Genomic DNA, 23,423 nt, shown 5'->3' with positions numbered 1-23,423 from the left:
TTCATTCTGAAAACAAGACCACAGTCCAGAATATTTTCCTAAATGGTTAAGAGCCAACAATTTGAGATTACGTACTTCACACATGGATCGCAAAGACTTTGATTAGTGTTAACTGATTTTTCTAATGGCCGGTGGAATACAAAAAAATATAGCTGGCGATGAGGATGTATTTGTAAATTTGATTCCTGCTTTCTACATAGGAAAATAACTTTTGGTCTATCTATAGAAGAAAATTAAATTGAAAATAATTAAACATGTGTTTGGGATTATTTAAATTTATAAATTAGATGTAGTCCATGGCCAGATAGATCAACAATTACAAGACACAACTGTGGTAGGGGTGGCAGAAGTGGTGAAGAAAGAAAAGAAAAAAAGAAAAAGGAAGGAAGAGAGGAAAGGAGGAAAGAAGGGAGAGAGAGAGAGAGAAAAAAAAGGATTCTCAAATGTTTATAGGCTCCATGTAGACATTGCCTCAGAAAGGCAGAGAAACTTATAGTTTTCTATATTTATATATGATTACTTAAAATTCCACCTATTTGACCACTCTTTTATTATATATTTAAAAAGTACTCTATAGAGGCTATAATGACATCATTATATACATACACGTATATATATTCAGCAACCTTTTCTAATATTTATGCATGTGGGCAATGAAAAGGCAGTATGCATATAAAATCCAAACTTCTTCAAAGTGAAACTTGAAAAGATTTTTCATTTTGGATGTCTGCTATTTTAAACCATAATATTACAATCCTAGTCAAAAGAAGTCCAGTAAGTCAATTCTAAGTTTGGGTCATCAATTCTATAACCTTAAATGCTCTATTAAGTCTTATTTATTAAAGACTGGACTAGCAAATATTTTTTTAATTTAGAAAAGTTTGGTACATTTAAAAAAATAAAATAAATAAAGTCTGGTATATTTAAATAAAAGAGTGTGAATCAAATTAGCATTCTATGTCAGCATATGTAACATCATAATACGATTTAATTTTTTTGTAAGTAGAACAATTACGTTTGCTTACAAATAAATTATCAAGGAACACCATTTCTAGGATCTTACAATTTTAAAAATTATCAAGATTAAATAGAAATTTTATATGTTTTGGCTCTAGTATTGAAATTATTTTTAAACAGAACACAGGTATGTAATGATATTTTAAGCCAATCCAAAAAGTTAAAAAAAAAAGAACTCTTCTCTAATTTCATGGCTATTAAGAACATGAGGCTTTTGGGCACATTTTAATCAAAATTAACCAATATTAATAGTCTCAGTTGAATCATTGAAAAACTGAAGCCAAATGTTAATTTAAAAGAAAGCTTAACCATAATTAAAATCTAATTAATCATAGAAACTTTGTCTTTATAAACAATTAAGGACTACTTTAATCCTAAACAGATCACTTATATTTACAGTGATTGGCAAACCTATTGCTTTTTTAATAAATATAATATCTAATAAATTGTTCTTATAATAAGCAGAAACAGGTTGTACTTTCTAAATGTTTTTAAACATGCAGAGACCAACACATTTCCGTATTTTTGAGGTTGTTTTTTATCTGATATAAATTCTTGTATCTTTTCTGTTCACTTTCTATATCTTTGAATATCAGGAAGTGATGTTATTTGTTAGATGGTCTTTTGTGTATATGTGCGTGTGGTCATTTGTAAAGAGAATCCTGAGTGGAAAGGGGTATTATTTATTTATAATGAGAACAGGCTTGCAGTATCAAATTATTTTCCAGTATAAAAATAAAAAAATATAAAAGCAGCAAAGAAGAGGAGATTGTCTTGAATTAAGCTTTCACTATGTGCCAGAGACAAAAATGTCCTGTTTGCAAGATAAATTATGAGTCACATAATAAAGTTTTACTCTTGTATCCATTTGGACTTTTACTTTTTCTAAGACCTAAAAACTTGGCCTTTACAATAAATATAATATTTGTTACCATGAAACATTTGAATCATTTTATAAATTTCATTGTTATAACATACATATACTAAAGTACCCAAATCTTAAGTGCACAACACAATGATTTTTACATATAGATTAAGATTTTTATATATACATCTCAGATATAAATAGTAATATACAAAGATACATATCTTTACCACTATTCAGATAGAGACTATTTTCCTACCTCTCCAGGTCAATAACCCTCTGAGGGAACCATTATTCTGATTTTTATCACCACTGATTAGCTTTGTTCATTATTGTACTTTTACATAAATGAAATCATATAGAATGTAGTTTTTTGATCTTAGTTTCTTTTTTAAATGTAACCACAATTCAATGTTTTTTTAATATATTCATAAATTTGAACAACCAACACCACTATCTAATTCTAGAACATTTTTATCACCCCAAAAAGAGCCCTGTGTCCATTAGCAGGAGCTCACACATTTGCCTATTCTAGACATTCCATGTAAACGATATCATACAATAAGTAGCCTTTCATGTCTGACTTCTTTGACTTTACATAAAGTTTTCGAGGTTCATCCATTTTGTAGCATGTATCAGGACTTCATTCCTTTTTATGACCAAATAGTATTCCATTGTATGGATAGCCCACATTTGTTTATGCCCTAGTTAGTTGATGGACATTTAGATTGTTTATACTTTTTACTTACTATAAATAATGCTGCTATGAACATTTGTGTATAAATCTTCATGTGGACATATGTTTTTAATTCTCTCTTTGGTAGAATATCTAGGAATAGGCTTGCCAATTCGTATGGTAAGTCTATGTTTACTTTTTGAAGAGTTGCCCAACTTTATTCCAAAGTTGAATCACTATATGAAACACCTGAAACTAATATTATACTGTATGTTAATGAACTGGAATTTAAATAAAAACTTTTAAAAAAACACAACAAAGTGGCCACACCATTTTAAATTCCCACTAGCAATGTTTAGGGGTTTCAGTTTCTTCCCACCCTCATTAACATTTGTTAGTCTTTTTATTATTATTATTATTATTATTATAGCCAACTAATGAGTGTAAAGTGGTATTTCATTATAGTTTTGATTTTCATTTTTTTAATAACTCATGACGTTGAACACTTTTTCATGTACTTATTAGCTACTCATATATCTTTTTTGGAGATCTATCTATTCAAGTAATTTGTCTATTTTTATTTGCCTGACCCAAAGGCATGAGGAGTTACTCCCATCTTTCCTTCTAAGAATTTTATGCTTTTAGCTCTTACACGTTGGTCTATGATCCATTTTGAGTTAATTCTTGTTCATGGTGTGCAGTGGATTTCCAACTTCATTATTTTGCATGTGTAGATCCAGCTGTCCCAGAATCATTTGCTGAAAAGTTTATTCAATTCTCCCCTTAATCGTCTTACCTCATTCATTGAAAATCATTTGACCATAAACATAAGGGTAAATTTCTAAACTCTCAACTCTATTTTAATGATCTATATGTATATCCTCATGCCAGTATCATAATCCTTTTTTTACTGTAACTTTGTAGTAAGTGTAAATCCTCCAGATTTTTTCCTCTTTGTCGGAATAGACTTTGCTGGGGTGCCTGGGTGCCTCCGGCAGTTAAGTGTCTGACTTGGACTCAGGTCATGATCTCAAGGTCGAGGGATAGAGCCCCTGAGCCCCTCCTGCTGGCTCTGCGCTCAGTAGGGAGTCTGCTTCTCCCTCTCCCTCTGCCCCTCCCTCTGTTCGTGCTCGAGCTCTCTCTTTCTCTCAAATAAACAAATAAAATCTTAGAAAAAAAAGAATAGATTTTGCCAATTTGGGGTCCCTTACATTTCCATGTGAAATCAACCTGTCAATTTCTGGAAAAAGAAGGACGAGGAGGCAGCTGGAATATTTATTTCAGTCTTTTTAAATTTCTTTCAAGGATGCTTTATGTTTCAGTGTAATAAGTCTTTTATTTCTTTTGTTAATGCTATTCTTAAAATATTATTCTTTTTAATGAAATTGATTTCTCAATTATATTTTTGGATAGGTAGAAATGCAATTGATTTTTGTATATTGATCTTGTATCCTTTAACTTTGTTAAACTGGCCTATTCAAATAGGGTTTTGGTGGATTCCTTAGGATTTTCTGAATGGAAGATCACATCATCTACAAAAAGAAATAGTTTTATATTTTCTTTCTATTTGAATGCCTTTTATTTCTTCTTCTTGCCAAATTTTCTGAATAGACCTTTTAACACAATGTTGAATAAAGTGATAAGAGCAGACATTCTTGTCTGGGTCCTGATTTTCGGAGGAAAACATCCAGTCTTTAGCCACTTAACATAGTGTTAGCTGTGGGATTTTCATAGATAGCCTTCGTCAGGTTGAAGTAATTCCTTCTATTCCTGGTTTGTTGAGTGTTTTTATCACAAAATGATGTTGGATTTTGTCAATGGATTTTTTTTTTTTTTGCATACTGAGATTATCATGCACCTTTATGCTACTAACATGATGTACTACGTTCATTATTTTTCACATGTTGGGGCAAGACCTTTGGGTCCCCTCCCTCCTTGGAAGCTTTGTACTATCACTTTGCTATCACTCAATAAACCTTGCTTTGCTGCCAAAAAAAAAATTTTTTTTTTCATATGTTGACCCAACCTTATGTTCCTGGGATAAATCCCACTTGCTTGTGCTATATATTCCTTTTTATATGTTTCTAGACTCAGATTACTGGTATTTTGTTGAGGATTTTTGTTTTTATATTCATAAGATATATTGGTCTCTAGTTTCTTTCTTTGTGATGTCTTTTTCTGATTTTGGTATCATAGAATGAGTTGTTGGGTATTCTATTCTATTTTTTGAAAAAGCCTTTGAGGGATTATTGTTAATTCTTCTTAAATATCCTGGTAGAATTCACCAGTAAAGCCACCTGGGCTTGAACTTTCCTTTTTTGAGTAGTTTATAAACTACTAGTTTAAAATCTTTACATGTTGTAGATCTATTCAGATTTTTTTTTTTATTTCTTTGTGAGTCAGTCTCAGTCGTTTGTCTTTCTAGAAAATTTTCCATTCTGTATAGGTTATATAATTTGTTGGCAGACAATTGTTCATAATATTTCCTTATAATCCTTTTTTATTTCTGTAAGATCAGTGGTGATATTTTCTCTTTTATTCCTGATTTTAGCAACTTGGGTCTTCTCCTCTCCTCTCTCTCTCCCTCTTCCCTCTTGGTCAATCTTCCTAAAGACTTGCCAAATTTTTTTATCTTTTCAAAGAAACAGCTTTTGGTGTCATTGATTTTCTCTATTGTTTTTCAACTCTATTTAATTAGTTTCTACTTTAACCTTTAGTATTTCCTTCTTTCTGCTTGCTTTGGGTTTTGTTTTCTCTTATTTTTCTACTTTCTTAAGATGAAAGTTTGGTTATTGATTTGAGATACTTCTTTTCTAATATAACTGTTTAGTCATAAATGTCCCTATAAGCACAACTTTAGCTGCATCCTATAACATTTGTATGTTGTGTTTTGTTTTCATTCATTTCAAAGTATTTTCTAATTTCACTTATGATTTTTTCCCTCTAGTACATACTTTTTGTTTCTAGTTTCTTTGCTCATCATCATGTCTGGTGAGATTCATTCATGCAGCTGTTTGTAGCAGCAGTTCATTATTGTTATTGATTTTTATATTCTCCTTAATAAATGTATTGCAATTATTATCCATTCTATCAATGGACATTGGTTTATTTTCAGTTTTTGTCTATTATGGCTAAAACTGCCATGCCTTTTGCTGGACATCCAAAGTCATTTCTCTTGGGTATATTTTTAGAAATGAAATTGCTTGATCGGGATAGGCTTAGTTTAAATGTCATGCCCCGTGAGGCTATGATTCCTAGTGCATAGCTCATAGCTTGAATTCTAAGAAAAATAAGATGTCATCTGAGCTGAGGTAAATAAGGTATCTGGAAGGCTTACTTGAACAGTTCTACTTTACTTGCAAAATTTTGGGGATCATAATGCAATTAAGTTTCTGTATGTGTGTGTGTGACTGGTCTGCTCTAGTGAGAGTGTTTTGGGCCAGGTATTTACTTTGGGGTTTTCACTTGTTCATTATGTTCAACTTTTAAAAAGAAGTTAAGTATATAAACTTAAAAGTAAGTACCATGTGCTTTTAAGTTTGATGCTAAATAAGAAGAAAGCTAGAGAAAGGAATTTGTTTTAGTATGTAGATGCTGGTTTTCTTTTTATCATTGTTCATCTGACATGATAATATATTAATAGACTTAGGGTATGAGTACCCCAAGTAGTTTAAAATTATTAGAGGAAGAGCTCAAGGTCAATAAATATAACACAATATAATATATGGGTAATTAGATCTTATGTTTATATAAAAGCAGCAGTAATATATCAGATATGTATCAAACGTGCTTATAGAATGCATACATGTGAAAACTTAACACTCCCTTTGCACTGAAGTCCAAGGTGCATTTTAAATGTAATGAGTTAGAAGCAGGAAAAGTTTTAGTTTCTTATGTTTTCTTGGTGAACACGATAGGAGTATGAGTGAAGGTTTCTAGTTGCAATGTATCTGTAAGTTCATTCAGGTTCCACTATAAATTAAACAAATCTCTAGAGATTTGGGCTGATGGAAGGAAAAGTATAGTTAAGACTATTCATGAGTTAGGGCGCCTGGGTGGCTCAGATGGTTAAGCGTCTGCCTTCGGCTCAGGTCATGATCTCAGGGTCCTGGGATCGAGTCCCGCATCGGGCTCCCTGCTCCTTGGGAGCCTGCTTCTCCCTCTGCTTCTCTCTCTCTGTCTCTAATGAATAAATAAATAAAATCTTTAAAAAAAAAAAAAAAAAAAAAAAGACTATCCATGAGTTATAATCGTTACAACTTTTTTTCAGAAGCGACACTTCAGAAAAAATCTCTATCTAATCACAAAATTCAAATGGTTTCTTCTATTGTGTTCTTTTGTTTGTGACCAAGGAGAGTGTATGGGAAATAACCAAATGTTTCTAGTGAACATTTCTCATTGAGCATAGGAAAAAGTCTTCTCATCTAACCAAAGGCTACACTCTTGTTTCCTTTAGGAGGGGTTTAAAGACATATGTCTCACATATCCATTCAGAAGAAACAATATTAACATTTGGCTTTGCATTTTGTTAATAATTTAAGTGTTTTCTTATAAGAGACTTCTCAAATTTTGGCCTAGATTATAGTTCATTATTTGGTAATTAAAGCAGTTAAGTAAATTCCATTCCTACCTTGATTAATTTCATTGAATTTTCTACCATCAACATATTTCCTGAAAAATTATAAAACAAATTAAAAAAAAAAACAAACAGAACCAGGAATAGCAGATACTTTAAAGTACCTAAAGGTATATCAGCAAGGGTAGCTTTCTTTTTTTTTTTCTTTTTTTTTTTAAAGATTTTATTTATTTATTTGAGACAGAGAGAATGAGAGAGAGAGAGAGCACATGAGAGGGGGGAGGGTCAGAGGGAGAAGCAGGCTCCCCGCCGAGCAGGGAGCCCGATGCGGGACTCGATCCAGGGACTCCAAGATCATGACCTGAGCCGAAGGCAGTCGCTTAACCAACTGAGCCACCCAGGCGCCCAAGGGTAGCTTTCTTAAATTTGTTTAATGCATCCATAGTACAGAGTTTCTGTGATCACATGATATGAAAAGATGGCCTACAATGAACAAGTCTTAACAGTTTTTCTGTTCTTATTATGGGTAAATAGACTGTGAGATGCATACACAAATTATTTTTAATTAATTATCTATTACATGGGTAGCACATTTTATTTAAAAATTTTTCTTTAAATCCAATAACCTTACCAATTATGACAAGGCAAACATCAATCATTGTTGCCATATTTTTATTATACCTTTCTTTGTAATAATTAACAACTATTTTTGTTTATATCATTAGAAAATATCAAAGAAAAGAAAAATACTAAAAATTTGTATTTGCTTTTATTGCCGTTATCTGTGTGTCTCTACTGGGTTAGTGTTCATGCCAACAGAAGCCTGAAATCAACAAAGTTGACTTCGGTCTGTTCTTTCTAGAAATCCAAACTGGGTAACTTTTCCAAATGTAGATTTTCCTCAGTCAAAAGTCCAATTTTGAAGCATCCTATATACTTGTTGAATATAATCAAAAAGCACAACAAAGAAATCCATACCCAACTAAGTAAGACTTTGCTGAAGTCAGGTGCTCTGAAAATACCCAAGCCAAACTGGCTTGGAGCACAAGAAATCTTAAGTGGTAACTTTGTCAGATAATGTCATCCAGGAAGTTTATTCTTATTATTGTGCACAAGTCATAATTTCCTTCACTTTTTAATATCCTGCTTCTGAGAATGTCATAGAATTCATAACTGAAAAGGACCAAGGAGTTCATATAGTCCAATTATCACTTATTATTGGATAACTAGTTAGCAGATTTTTTCTTCTATACTCCCATTACTAGAAAATAGATAACCACTCATCATCAGCTCATATTTTTAGAAACTTCTTTCTTGTATTTATTTCTTAAATTTATTTTTGTATTCTTATATTTATTAAGGTCAATCTCCTTGTAATTTCCTCCCTTTGATATTATTTCTGTCATCTGAGAACATTAGCAAGAGCAATCATTACCACCAGTTGAGGTCTTATAATGTGCTAGGAATGACAATAGGCATTTCATATACACTTACCATTTAATCCTCACAACTGAACTAGGAAGTAATTAGCTTTCATTATCCTCATATGTTCTAGATAATAAAAAGGGGTAACTTGCCTGATAGTATATTACTAAATTGCAAAGCTATATTTTAAGGACAGATTCAAAAAGACTGAGATTTTCATATTTCTATATTCAGATAACAGCATTTAAAATATTTAAATATAATCATCATATCTCTGTAAGTCTGCTTTTTTCCCCCAGCTGAACGCACCCAGTTCCTTCCACAGTGTCTTCTATGTTAGTGTTTCCATGATTATACTATCCTGTCCACTCTGCTCTGGGCAGCTCCAGTTTGCCAATATCCCAACAAAGTAAACCCAGAAGGGGGCACAGCGCTCTGAGTCTTACCTAGGTAGAATGTAGAAGCATACTACAACTTTCCTTTCTTCAAATATTAGTGTTTCTAGTAAGGCAGAGTGAAATGACCTAATTTTTGAAGCCTCATTTTAGAATGAGACACGTGTCAACGAAAATTTTTAAGTCTCTTTTATAGGTTCTGCTGTTTAGTCATGCTGCCCCCGTTTGTACCTGTATAAATATATGTCTACATTTTTTCATATAGACTCATATTAAATTTGATCTTGTCTGTATTAATCTATTAATTCCAACTAGTGAAAACTATTTTGAATAATAAAAGTAATATCTATTGCATTTGCTATGTCTCGTAGCTTGCAATCATTCTAAAATTTGACAATTGACTATGTCTTTAGTCAAAGAAATACTTGAAAGTGAACAGGGCAACTATATAGTAAAATACAGTAAAGAAGAATCCTTGCAGAGATAAATTTCAGATCTACACCTCTCTCTCTCTCTCTCTCTCAGAGGAATAATAGAGCAAGTCACTAAGACATTCAAAGAGTTGACCAAATCATGAATAATAAATGCATGGCTGGCTGACTGGCTGGACAGATGGATGGATGACTAATAAAACTCTGAGGGAGTGATATTTTGTTAAGGAAGGTGATGAGACACTAAAGACAATATTTCATCCTTAGCTAAATGTGACACGTGGGGAAAACCTACTGCATGAGGTCCCCTTCTGTCTGACAAATGTTGGTAGTGAAAGAAGTTACCAAGAGAAAAGCCAGAGAAATAATGAAAATTATTTTCCTTAGATTGGTACAATTTTCTGAATGATAAAATAGACAGTAGTTTATGCAGTAAATAAAGCTTTAATCATGAATTACAGAGCTTCCCTTTCCAAAGAATAGCTGCATTTGATTCTCAAAATTCCTTGTTTTCCCTCCCAATCCAAGGAAAACAGGCATATAAAAAAGCCCAGTTCTTCATTTCATGCCCAGAAAGTAGGTGTGCGTGTGTGTGTGTGCGCGCGCGCGCACATGATTTCCTGAGGCATATATTGTGCCTCAACACTCACTAAGACACAAAGTTAAATCTGTGCTGCCCATTTGCAGCTGTAAAAACCCAAATATTGGGCAGTGCTGCAATTTAAAGGGAATGAAATAGTATAGCTTCCTAAGGCACAGAAGTAGGATCTATGAATGAAAATGTCAGAGAAATGTATTTGGCACAACTGAAGGAAAAGTTTTTAAAGATTAGAAAGGGAAACTGATATTCGTGAATAAATAAGTTTAAATATATGTCAAGTTGATTCTTGTTCCACTAAATGGTTCTGAACAGCTGATGGGAGGAGAATAGAAGAACTCAATTATAAGTTTCAAGCAGCATTCTTTGTTGTGAGAACAGACTTTATTTTAAATATTAAGATAAACTTGTTTCTTTTTCTAGATAAACCAACCCAATGAGTTTTATAAGTGTAAAAACTAAGAAAAAATGTCTTCTGGGTAAAAAAAAAAAAAAAATACAGGACAATGTATTACCTAAGAAGCTAAACTATTCTACATAATGGGGAAAAGGTGGTTAGTTTCTTAGTGGTCGCTAATTTCTCTGTAAGCAGCAGGGGGAAAAAGTCTATGGCCATAATACAATCTTTCCCTTAAACTCAGATTATTATAATTATTTTAAAATGTTTATTTTCTGGTTCCTGGTGGCTCAGTTGGTTAAGCGTCTGCCTTCGGCTCAGGTCATGATCCCAGTGTCCTGGGATCGAGTCCCACGTCAGGCTCCCTGCTCAGTGGGGGTCTGCTGCTTCTTCTCCCTCTGCCTCTCTTCCCCACTCGTGCACTCTCTCTCTCTCAAATAAACAAATAAAAATCTTTAAAATAAAATAAAATAAAATTTTTATTTTCTTAGAATCAGTCTAGAATTCCCTGTACTGACATATGGTAGGCCCCCCACATCTGTGTCTCACTTGTAACGGTTTCAGTTACCTCTGGTCAACCGTGATCCAGATGGCTGGCGATCTTCCTTCTGACATATCATCAGAAGGTCAGTAGTAACCTACTGCTATGTCAAATGCCTACCTTATTTACCTCACTTCATCTTATTATGTAGGCATTTTATCATCTCACATCATCACAAAAAGATGGGTGAATATAGAACAAAACAAGATATTTTGAGAGAAAGACCACATTTATGTAACTTTTATAACAGTACCTTATTATAATTGTTCTATTTTGTAAATAGCTATTGTTGTTAATCACTTAATGTGACTAATTTATAAATTAAACTTTATCAAAGGTATGTACGTATAGGAAAAAACATAGTTTATAAGGTTTAGTACTATCCGCAGTTTCAGGCATCCACTGGGGATCTTGGAACATACATTTATATATATGTATGTATTTGCATATGTGTGTGTGTATATATATTTGTCTTAGTCTGTTTAGGCTGCCATAACAGAATACCATAGACCGGGTGGTTTATAAACAACACAAATGTATCCCTGAAAGTTCTGGAATCTGGGTAGTTTAAGATCAAGGTGGCAGCAGATGTGGTGTCTGGTGAGAGTCTACTTCCTAGTTCATAGTCAGACATATCATTTTGTCCTCAAATGGAGAAAAGGATAAGGGGGCTTTCAGGGGGTCTCTTTTATAAGGGCACTAAATCCCATTCATGAGGGCTTTGTCCTCATGATCTAATCACCCCAGAGGCCCCAACTCCTAATATCATCACACTGGGGATTAGGTTCAACATATGAATTTGAGGGGGTAACATAAACATTCAGTCTACAGCAATATATACATATCTGTATGTGTGTGTGTGTGTGTGTGTGTGTGTGTGTGTAATAAAATTAGCAGGAAAAAAACACAGATTTGGTGTTTATGCTGAGCTGGAAGACAGCAAAAGACTGACTTTGGGGAAAATACTGATGTTAGATTATTATATACTCTTAGAAATCTTATGGTTAGACCGTACTCCATATTGTGGGGGAGACATATGAAGTTTTTCCCCAAAGAAATCAGAGAGGGAGACAAACCATGAGAGACTCTTGACTCCGGGAAACAAACTGAAGGTTGTGGAAAGGGTGGTGGTTGGGGGGATGGGGTAACTGGGTGATGGGCATTAAGGAGGGCACATGGTGTGATGAACACTGGGTGTTAGATGCAACTAATGAATCGTTGAGCATGACGTCAAAAACTAATGATGTACTATATGTTGGCTAATTGAATTTAAATTAAAAAAAGAAATCATGGTGACCAGAAGACATTAGAACAATATCTTTGAAGTGCTTTTAAAAATTGTCAACTCTGAATTCTGTGACCAGTGAACATATCCTTCAAAAATGATAGCAAGTAAAGACATTTTGATTTAAAAAAAAGAAAAGAAAAGAAATTTTTCTGCAGATGTAGTAGTTCTCATGGCCCATCTTCCTGGGTACAGTTAAATTCTGGAGAATTGAAGACTTGGAGATAGAAAACATTTTTCCATCTCAAGGTCACAAAGAGTTGGAGGACTGAAATGAAACAGGTGAGATTACTTGAGGGCTGCCCAGCTGGAGGTAGTAAGGTAGCCCCTAGGACATGGCAAAAAGCCAGGAACATAGGCAGGGCCTGGAGGTTTGCCACAGTGAAGCAAGCTAGGAACTCAGTAAAATGAAGAGGACCCTCTAATGGGTCTCAGTCCCGTTCATGTATTTGAGAACTTTTTCGTAGTTACTTTCAGATATTTTTATTGCTGGAATTCCCATCCATTTCCCCAAGGCTCCAATAATGTTCCATTAAAAGTTGTAGCTACATTCTGCCTTTGCCATGGAGGACCGAGAGCAGGCTCTGTGCCCAATGCTGGTGGTGATGCTGTATAAGAGAAAGCACAGCAGCCAGGGGAAAACCAATGTGATTTCTTGAAGTAGCAGGAATGGCTCAAGGGAAGAGGAGAGCAGAACCCCAGAAGACTACACTTAGAATGGCTCTGTGGAACATCTAGACCTAGTGGATTCCACCAAACGTTCATGGTGAGAACCAATGGTGCAACAAATAACATGGTAAAACCAACCACCTCCTGTCAAGTGAGTGTAGAATGCAAACTATTATGAGTTGTACAAAAAAAAAAAAAAAAAATGCGACCTCAGTCTCCTAACTCCTGGTAGACAGGAATTACATATAACGTACATTATTTTCCAATAGTTAACTATCATAGCAACCCTTTGAAGTAGATATTCAAATTTTGTTTCCTACATGGGAAACTGAGGTTTTGAGAAGCTAAGTTTCTTACCCAAATACAACCTGGCTCCTAAATATCAACTTTAAGTTTTAGATTGAGTTATAGGACTTCAAATCTTCTGTTTTGTCTTTGAACCACACTTCTTTCCTAAATATGAGATATTAAAAAGTAATTAAGATTGCAACACCTGGGTGGCTAAGCCAGTTAAGTGTCTGACTCTTTCTCTTTTTTTTTTTTTTTTTTAAGATTTGTTTAAGAGAGAGAGAGTGTGGGGTGGGGGGAGGGACAGAGAGAGAAAGAGAGAGAGAGTCTTAAGCAGATTCAGCACTGAGCACAGAGCCTGATGGGGCTCAATCTCATGACCCCAAGATCATGACCTGAGCTAAAAACCTGGAGTTGGATGTTTAACCGACTGCACCACCCAGGCACCCCAAGCCTCCGACTCTTGAATTCAGCTCAGGTCATGATCTCAGGGTTATGAGATCAAGCCCCATATCAGGACCCATGCTGAGCATGGAGCCTTCTTAAGATCCTCTCTCTCCTTCTACCTCTGCCCTACCCACCCTTTCTTAAAAATAAAATAAAATAAAATAAAAAGTAATTAAGAGCTCTGTTAATGAAAGGATTCAGACAGAGTTTAAATGACAAAATGTCTGGAGATGTTATAAAGAAAATCATGTGTATACATGGGGTTTGGACCATATAGTTCCAATATACTGTGATTCTTACTCTTTGGCCCTGCATTAATTATAAGCCACAAATCTAATTTCTTGGGGTGATATCTTCAGCCAATATCTTCAGGTGATATTTTCAGGTGACACAGATATTATAGCACATTCTCTGATATTTCTATTCCCAAATAAATGTGAAGAAGTGAAATGAGGAACTCTTGAAAATTATTTCAGAATAGAAAGGAGATGCTGGACATCCTGTAGCATTTTTTAAAGAAAATAAATGACACCTGGATGAGCTTCCCTATTTCCAAGACTGTTGCAACATCAGCCATCAGGCATAGGGTTAAATGTGATGATTTTAATGACTTCAGTGCAGCGCTGGCATGGAGATAAATACAGTCTCCAAGGTTAGCCAGCACACTGAGGGAAAAGCCCACTTTCTGCCAAGGTAATGAAAATGCTGAAGGTCTGCCAGGGTTAATTAATAACACAGTGAGGAGACCCTGTTCACCAATGGTCATTTGGAGATGAACCAAGGTCTGCTTGAGTAAAGCTGGGCTGCCTGCCATCCTGGTCATCTCACAAGCTGCAATCACTGGGTGCAGAGAGCCCACAAAAATATTCTGTCTTGATCTGTTTGTACTAAAAGCCTCCCTTCTTTCCTTTAAAGATATGACTCAAATATTGAAAGTAGAGTCCCCAAATGTCCTTCTTTTGGATCTCAAACATTCTATCTACATTCTTCCTATTCTATCTACATTCTTCCTATTCTGGTACCCTAATGCCTCCAAAAACTTAATTACAATATTTTTATAAGAATTTTTTTCTTCATATCCAGAAGACTATCTGTAAATATTTACAATTTTTAAATGACAGACCCAATGGACTGTCCCCCCAAACCATTCAAAACTACCTTCCTCTTGCCTCCCTCTTCACTAAGTCATTCAATATCTGCAGACATCCAAAGGTCTTCTATAACATTCTCTCAAAATCTATCATTTCCTCATTAACATAAAGTGAGAGAGCATTTTTCTGGGAAGGATAACTTCTGAAAACAAAAATGTCTAAGCGTTTTGTTATTTGAGGACTTACAAATAGATTCTGCACTTAGATTTTTTTCAGAACTATGCGGTCTTCCCAAATTCCAGAAACTTTCTCAGTTGCGGTATTATACTGCAACAGATGAAGACTAAAAAATGGTCAGAAATTCACTTAGTTGGTCAACAAGTGTTGCTGATTTCCCTAATAAATGGGCAAATAAATCCAGAAATGGTGAGTATTCCAATTGTTATTTAAGATAACTTGAAAATGATCTGAAGATAATAAAAAAACTGGCAAGCTATTTTAGCTCCATGAGGGAAAAATGAAAAAAAGAGCTAAATTATATCTCTCAGAAAAGATTTGATAAACCCTGTGCTATGATGCTGCCTTCTTTGGGGATTGCTTAATAGCTAGTTCTGATAAATGGGCAGGGCCAGGGCTAGGATTAGGCAAGTGAGGCACTTGCCTTGGCCACAGAATTTAAGAGAGTGCCAAAGACTCAGTAAGAAAGATTAAATAATACTTACATGGAATATATTTTAGAAGTAAAAATTAATGTGAAAATTTGTGATGAACAAAATATCAAAATATCAAAATCTTAAATACAGGCAGGATCAGCTAATGGGTATGAGCTAAAAAGAGAATGAAATTATTTGGCATAATTTATAGAGATCAAAATCTCAATAAATTAAAAGTAGAACTACCATATGATCCAGCAATCCCACTTCTGGGTGTATATCCAAAGGAAACTAAGTCAATATCTCAAAGACATATCTGCATTTTCATGCAAATTACAGCATTATTACAATCATCAAGACATGGAAACAATCGAAGTGTCCATCGACAGATAAATGGATAAAAAAGATGCGGAGGATAGATAGATGATAGATAGACAGACCAACTGACCATGGAATATTTCAGTCTTCTAAAGAGGGAAATCCTGCCATTTGCCACAACATGGATGAACCTGGAGGACATTATGCCAAGTAAAGAAAAAGTCAGACAGAGAAGGACAAATACTGTATGATCTCACTCATAAAGGGAATTTTTTAATGATATATTTTTTTAAGATATTATTTATTTATTTGAGGGAAAGAGAGAGAGAGATAGCGAGAGAGAACCAACAGGGGGGGAGAGAGAGAAGCAGACTCCCTGCTGAGCAGGGAGCCTGATGGGGGACTCAATCCCAGGACCCAGAGATCATGACCTGAGCTGAAGGCAGATGCTTAATGGACTGAGACACCGAGGCGTCCCTCATAAGGGGAATTAAAAAAAAAGTTAAACTCATAGAAACAGAGTAGAAAAGTGGTTGCCAGGGGCTGAGGGGGTGGGGGAGAATTGGGGAAAAACCGGTCAAAGTATAAAACTTCCAGATATAAGATAAATAAGTTCTGGGGATCTAATGTGCAGCAGGGTGACTATAGTTAATATACTAGAGAGTTGCTAAGAGAGTAAATCTAAAGTGTTCCTATCACACTCAAGAAATGGTAACTATATGAAGTCATGTGTTAATTAGCTTGCTTGTGGTAATCATTTTGCCATGTGTACATATATATCAAATCATCACTTTGTGTATTTTAAGTATATATAATCTTATTTTTCAAATATTCCTCAATAAAACTAAGGAAAAAAAAACCCTCAACTATAGCACAAAAAAAAATGTGCAATGGGGAGAAGAAAAAAAAAATGAGTAATTTAACAACTGACATTAGAATCCCTGTTAGGGAAAAAAAATGCCCTCTATTGAGAAAAGCACCTTTGATCAGTTCTTTCTGGTTGTAGGATGTGAGCCCTCAGAGCTTGGCCAGCATGGGTTGGAAGTGAGAAAAAGTGAACCAAATACCTTGTCAATACAGAGGGAATAATTTTCAAGGTATCTGGCCAGGCTGAAGGAGAAAAGAAAGAACAAGAAGACAAGAAAGGTAGTGAGCTAGCTCCCTAGGAAGAGGGTTGTGAGATTTTTAAGAGCAAGATTCTCTATGGTTCAACTCTGAGTGATTAGCTCTGCTGCCCTTGATTACAATTACTACCTTCACTGTCATTAAACCTTCAGAAAAAACTGCCCTATATACATTCTTGAGTTCATGTGATACAGGTAAAGGATAGTACTCAGAAGCGAGACTCCTTGGTCTCAATCCTGGCTCTCCCATTTATTATCTGCCTATTCTACTTTACATATGAAGAAACAAAGGGACAGGAATATTAACTTTCCCAAGTTAACATAACTGGGTGTGTAGATATTTATGGATTATCCTGTTTTATCTCATTTAATCCTTTTTAATCTGATTCCACTGTAGTCTGAAGTTAAGACTATGACCCTTTTAGTTTGCATTTTCTTGTTATGCATTTTCCTATTCTTTTAGTTTCAACATTTCTAAATTATTTTTTAAAGATGTATCTCATGTAGGAATTACTAGCTGTGTTTTGCTTTGTAATCCAACCAGAATCTTTGTGTGGAGGGGTTCATTTAGCTCACTCATTTTTATCAATACATTATTTTGGTCTTATCTCTGCCACCACATGTTCTGCTATGCTTTAAATTTCATTGTTTTCTTTTTTTTTTTTTTTACTATATGGTCTGCTTTATCCATTTTATTTTATTTTGAATGTTTCTTCAAATAATTTAAACCATTCATATTTTTGCTCTAATGATTGGGAAAGTTAATTAATATGTCTGACTCCTGCTTCTTCATACAGAAAGCAGAATAGGCAGATTAATAAAATAGTATATGCAAATATGTATACATATTTTTTATGTCTTTGAAAGTAGCATATCAAATTGATTAAAAAATTGAATAAAAACTAACAAAAGATACTAAAACAATTATTTACATTAGTAGAGAAAAAAAATCAAATCAATTTAGATCATTTTAGCAGTACCTGTCAGGAATCTGTAAAGTATTTACATATATAATTTTCAATTCAGTGCTTCTACTTCTGGTGGAAAAAAACAAATGCAAAAATTTATGTAAAGATTATTTCTTCAATACTTAGTGTGTACATACAGAGGCTTAGTATGTTACAGAAGATTTAAAATTTGCCATAATAAAAGCTTCTCAGTGACAGGAACTTTTGTCCTCTTTCTTCAATGATGTAGCCTCAGAAGAGCCCCAGGGCCATCAGAGGTACACAATAAATATTTGTAGAATAAAAGATTAAAGTTCTATATTTTATACTTACAAGGGTCTCATGAACTTTTTTATGGATATAATTGATTTCATTTGATTTTTTCTTTTTCTGATTGTTATAATTTTTTAATAATTCTGATCTACAACAACACTAACTAATAAAAGTTATAAGAAAAAACTTAATAATGAAAGTAATAACAGAAAATTTTGTTTTATCCTTTGTTCATAATAATTCATCTATTGATTTACTGTCAAACATGATGTTTTAATATCCCTCTCTTGAAGAGTTGGAAATATATCTCACCGTATTGAAGATTCTAATAAGTCAAGAAGAATAGAAACTTGTTTGTCTTTGTTAGTACTATTTAAAATGTCTAATATTATATCCCAGTGAAAGTTTTTTGAAGGAAACATAACAAAATATTTTGGTACACTAGGGTGCTTGGGAGCAGCTTCTGAAATGCTGACATAAACCAATCCTCAACTTCTAGCTTCAGTTTATAAAAATATTTTGGATTAAAAAAATACAAAAAAAACCCTGATTTTTTTACTTTCTGAATTGTACAGAAGTACCACAATTGTTTCCACTTAACATATATTTTAAATGCAGAAAATTCTACTATGAACTCTACACATGTAGTCCATTTCTTAGTGCAAAACACTCATATGCAAATACCTGTTTTTTAATATATTTTTTTTTACTTTTTAAAGGTAAAAATCTCAACATCACTCATCATCAGGGCAATACAAATCAAAACTACAATGAGATACCACCTCATATCAGTCAGAATGGCTAAAATTAACAACTGAGGAAACAACGGATGTTGGCCAGGATGTGGAGAAGGGAAACCCTCTTACACTGTTGGTGGGAATGCAAACTGGTGCAACCACTCTGGAAAACAGCATGGAGTTTCCTCAAAAAGTTAAAAATAGAACTACCCTACAATCCAGCAATTGCACTACTAGGTACTTACCCAAAGGCTACAAAAATACTCATTTGAAGGGATACATGCACCCCGATGTTTATAGCAACATTGTCAACAATAGCCAAATTATGGAAAGAGCCCAAATATCCATTGACTGATGAATGGATAAAGAAGATGTGGCATATATATATATATATATATATATATATATATATATATATATACACACACACACACACACACACACACACACACACACACACAATGGAATATTACTCAGCCATGAAAAGAATGAAATCTTGCCATTTGCAATGACATGGATGGAGCTAGAGAGTAGTATGCTGAGATAAGTCAGTCAGAGAAAGACAAATACCATATGATTTCATTCATATGTGGAATTTAAGAAACAAAACAAATGAACATAGAGGGGAAAAAAAGAGAAAGGCAAACCATAAAACAGACCTAACTATAGAGAACAAACTGAGGGTTGCTGGAGGAGAGGTGGGCATGGGGATGGGTTAAGTGAACGATGGGTATCAAGGAGAACACTTTTGATGAGCACTGGGTGATGTATGGAAGTGTTGAATTGCTATATTGTACACCTGAAACTAATATTACACTCTATGTTAACCAACTGGTATTTAAATAAAAACTTGAAACTATAAAAAAAATAAAAATAAAGGTAAAAATTTTTTAAATAACAATCTGATGAGTAATATATATTAATTGTAGAACAGATAAAAAAGTATGAAGAAGAAACATGATATTATTCATAAACCCACTGCTCAGGGGCACCTGGGTGGCTCAGTCAGTTAAGCGTCTGCCTTCAGCTCAAGTCATGATCTTGGGGTCCTGGGATGGAGCTCCCTGTTGGGCTCCCTGCTCAGCGGGGAGTCTGCTTGTTCCTCTCCCTCTGCCCCACCATGCTCTCTCTCTCTCCTTCTCTGTCTGTCAAATAAATAAATAAAAAGTCTTAAAAAAAAAGAACAAAACAAAAAAACCCACTGCTCAGAGATAACAAAGCTAGTATAAATGTCTATCTATTTATCCATCTGTCTTCTTATCTAAATACATTAGGATACCACTGTGTTTGAATGTCCTAATAATTTCTTCAAACATTATCATGTGCCTTTTCTCATATCATTATATATACTTCAAAACCATGAATTTTGTGGCTGTGGCAATATTTTATAAAACATAACAAAATTTTTAACCTACTGTTGATATTTAGGTTATTTCTGATTAGTAATTGTATAAATAACACCATGAAAAACAACGAGTATGTAAATCTTCATGTGAGAATCATTTATTATTCTTTCCACAGGGGAAAAACCTAAGAGAGAAACTATGAGATCAAAGGATATGATCCTCCAAGGTCATGGGATTTTTTTTATGCTATTAACATTAAAAGAAAGAGCTCTCAGATCCCATCTCTTTGAGTTTCTGCAAATTATAAAAATAGACATACTGTTGTCCTTATCAAAAGTCACCAGAAAGAATTTCTGCTTAGTCATGATACTGGATAAAGGCTAGCCTTTTCCAATTTCATTTCTAAAAGTAGCATGATCCAAACACTAACCCTGAAGGACCCCAAGGAACATAATACAAAGAGTCCTTCTAAGATAGCAGATAGCAAGCATGTTTGAAAAAGAGAGTGCCGGGGAGGGAGGTTCATTAATATTGCCATTTGCTGAATTATGTGCTGCTTACCCTTTCAGTCTTGCAATTCGTCTGCCATTGGACCTGTACATCCCCTAAAAAATGATATGTCAGGGACAACACGTGGAAATCAGAAGAGGAGGAGGTGTGGAACATGTCTCTATTACTTGAAGAAAGTTATCAGTGAGATGAGACAGACTCAGTTCCTGGGGACCTTCCAAATTTATTGTTTACCAATTGATTCATCTTAGAAATGGAACGATAAAACACTAGGACAAAGGATGGTCTTGCTTACCAAGTCTGTTCCCCCACAGGGCAGCGTTATGCACTTCCAAAACTTTATAGGCCTCCTTCAAATGACTCAAGGGATGGGAATTTCACCACCTCTCCTGGGAGATTCTTTTATGGCCTCTTACGTCTCACCCATTATGAAAGTCTTCCTGATGAAAGCATTTTTTTTTTCTTTTCTTCAGTTCATTCATTACCCTTAGATAATCCCCTAAAGACCACCTCCACAATCCCTCTCCTTCTTTGGGGTTTATACTTTCAATTATCTGCAAATGGCTATCAGGCCCCCACCCCACACACACATGCACATACACTCCTTAGCTCTTCAACCAACCTACACACATGTAATTCTTTTAATCTTTCCTCATACATCAAAACCTCCAGCTGCTTAATCATTTTAGCTCCTCTAATAAGCAGCGAATTTGAAGGGGGATTATGGTTTCCTTCTCAGGCTTTTCTCATGTCAGCTGTATCCCTTCTCCCCAACCACATGCCAGATTTCTGTATGCCAATAGCCATTCATCAACGGAAATGAGGGTTTTCTGGAATGCTCTGCTGTATAGTACAGAAAAAAAAAAAAGATCCTTCCTACCCATAACTCATTTCTAGGGCGAATCAATATTTATACAAACTAATAAGGAGGAAAACTCTGAAAGATATCTGGGATCTACCCTAAGTTTTCAAACAACTGAGAAACTTTTTAACTATAAGTAAAATTTCAAAATAATGTGTCTCATTTAAACATGGATTGAGGACTAAAAAAGGAAATTCAATCACCTTTGGTAAAGGAAGTGTTGAAGGATTGACTACTCACTTCTTTCATGATTAAAAAAAAAAATTAGATTAGATGAGTGCCCTGAATGAAAAGAGACTTTCCTTTCTTTCCTTAACCACTGCCTAAATAACAGGTAGTTCTAGGATCCCTCAAGGGACACATATACATCCTTTCCTGTGATAGGGACCACTAGATGGGCATCACTCTCAGTATACAACCTCGGGCTCTGCCCTCCCCCCTGTTTCTCCCAAGCATGCTAGCAGCCAGCCTCCTGCTGCCCTATGAACGTGGCCTACACTGTCAAGTCTCCAGGACCCCATCTATCACTCCTCGACCTCAAAGACCTGTCCTTTGCCCATCTCCCCCTGAGCCTGTCCCAAATTTCATCCGTCCATCAAGATCTAGCTTCAGTTCCATTTCCCACAGGGAACCTACCCTTTCCTCTGGGGTTCATATTTGATGTCTGTACCATTAAAATGTTATCTTGCATTACTCATTCTCCACTTGCTCCATATTTGAGAATCTTGCCTCACCACTGATTTGCAAACCCCTTCATGGCAGAGATGATGTCATATTTCTTTACTATCACCCAAAAAAACCAATATATCGCTCTTCATTAAGTGGGTGCTTAATAAATGTTTCTTGATATCTAGTGAAGCAAGAATCTCATAAGAAACCTCCCAAAGCAGTGAAATGTTGTAAGCATTCATAAAATATTCACATTTATTTTATTCTTTTAAGATTTTATTCATTTATTTGACAGAGAGAGATAGCAAGAGAGGATGAAAGAGAGAGCACAAAGAGGGTGAGCGGCAGGCAGAGGGAGAAGCAGGCTCCCCGCCAAGTAAGGAACCTGACACGGGGCTCGATCCCAAGACCCTGGGATCATGACCTGAGCGGAAGGCAGACACTTAACAGACTGAGCCATCCAGGCTCCCCTCGTATTTATTTTAAAGTAGAAATAGCTCCACATTTAATGTTCAAAAATTGTTTCTATTTTTGAAGAGTGATCAAAATTAGCAAAGCCAGCAGATACATATTGCTAGTGGGATATACAAAACTTCTTTTCATGGTTTCTGGTATTATGTCTATACCTTTTATCCCTTGTAAAACTCTGCCCTTTTCTCTTTCTACTACCACTAGCACGTATTTTTCTCCTTCCAAGGAACTTTTCCTCTGCCTCTACTATGCATTCTTTTGTTTTCTCCCCCAAGAATTAAAAGTATGGAATGAGCTCTCCAAATTGTTGTGAAACCTGCTAGTCAGCGATCCACATCTTTAGTCAATGTACAACATGTAAAAAGTTCACGACAAATCACTCTCATCTCCAAAGTACACTTATCTGAGGCCCTGATTTTTGTCTGAAGCCACATCATAATTTATTGTAAAACTCTACGTGTGTTACTCTTCACTCTTCATCTTCAACAACTGAACAATTAGCCTGGAAGTTAAGGTAGTCTTCTTGGAGAATCACAGATAGATATTCTCCAATTGAAAGGATAGTCTTGCTTTAAAATCTATTTTCCTTCACTGCTCATCACATGTTTCTTAGAAGCTTGTGTTTCCTGCAGAGAAGCAGCCTCCTGATTAAAGTTACACCAGAGGGGGGCCTGGGTGGCTCAGTCAGTTAAATGTCTGCCTTCAGCTCAGGTCATGATCCCAGGGTCCTGGGATAGAGACCCACATTGGCCCTGCCCAATGGATAGCCTGCTTCTCCCTCTCCCTCTGCCTGCCGCTCCCCCAACTGTGAT

The sequence above is a fragment of the Halichoerus grypus genome, chromosome 3, assembly GCF_964656455.1.
Source record: "Halichoerus grypus chromosome 3, mHalGry1.hap1.1, whole genome shotgun sequence".
Classification (NCBI taxonomy): domain Eukaryota; kingdom Metazoa; phylum Chordata; class Mammalia; order Carnivora; family Phocidae; genus Halichoerus; species Halichoerus grypus.
The sequence above is the reverse complement of the archived record's forward strand: the minus strand, read 5'-3'. Positions refer to the sequence as shown.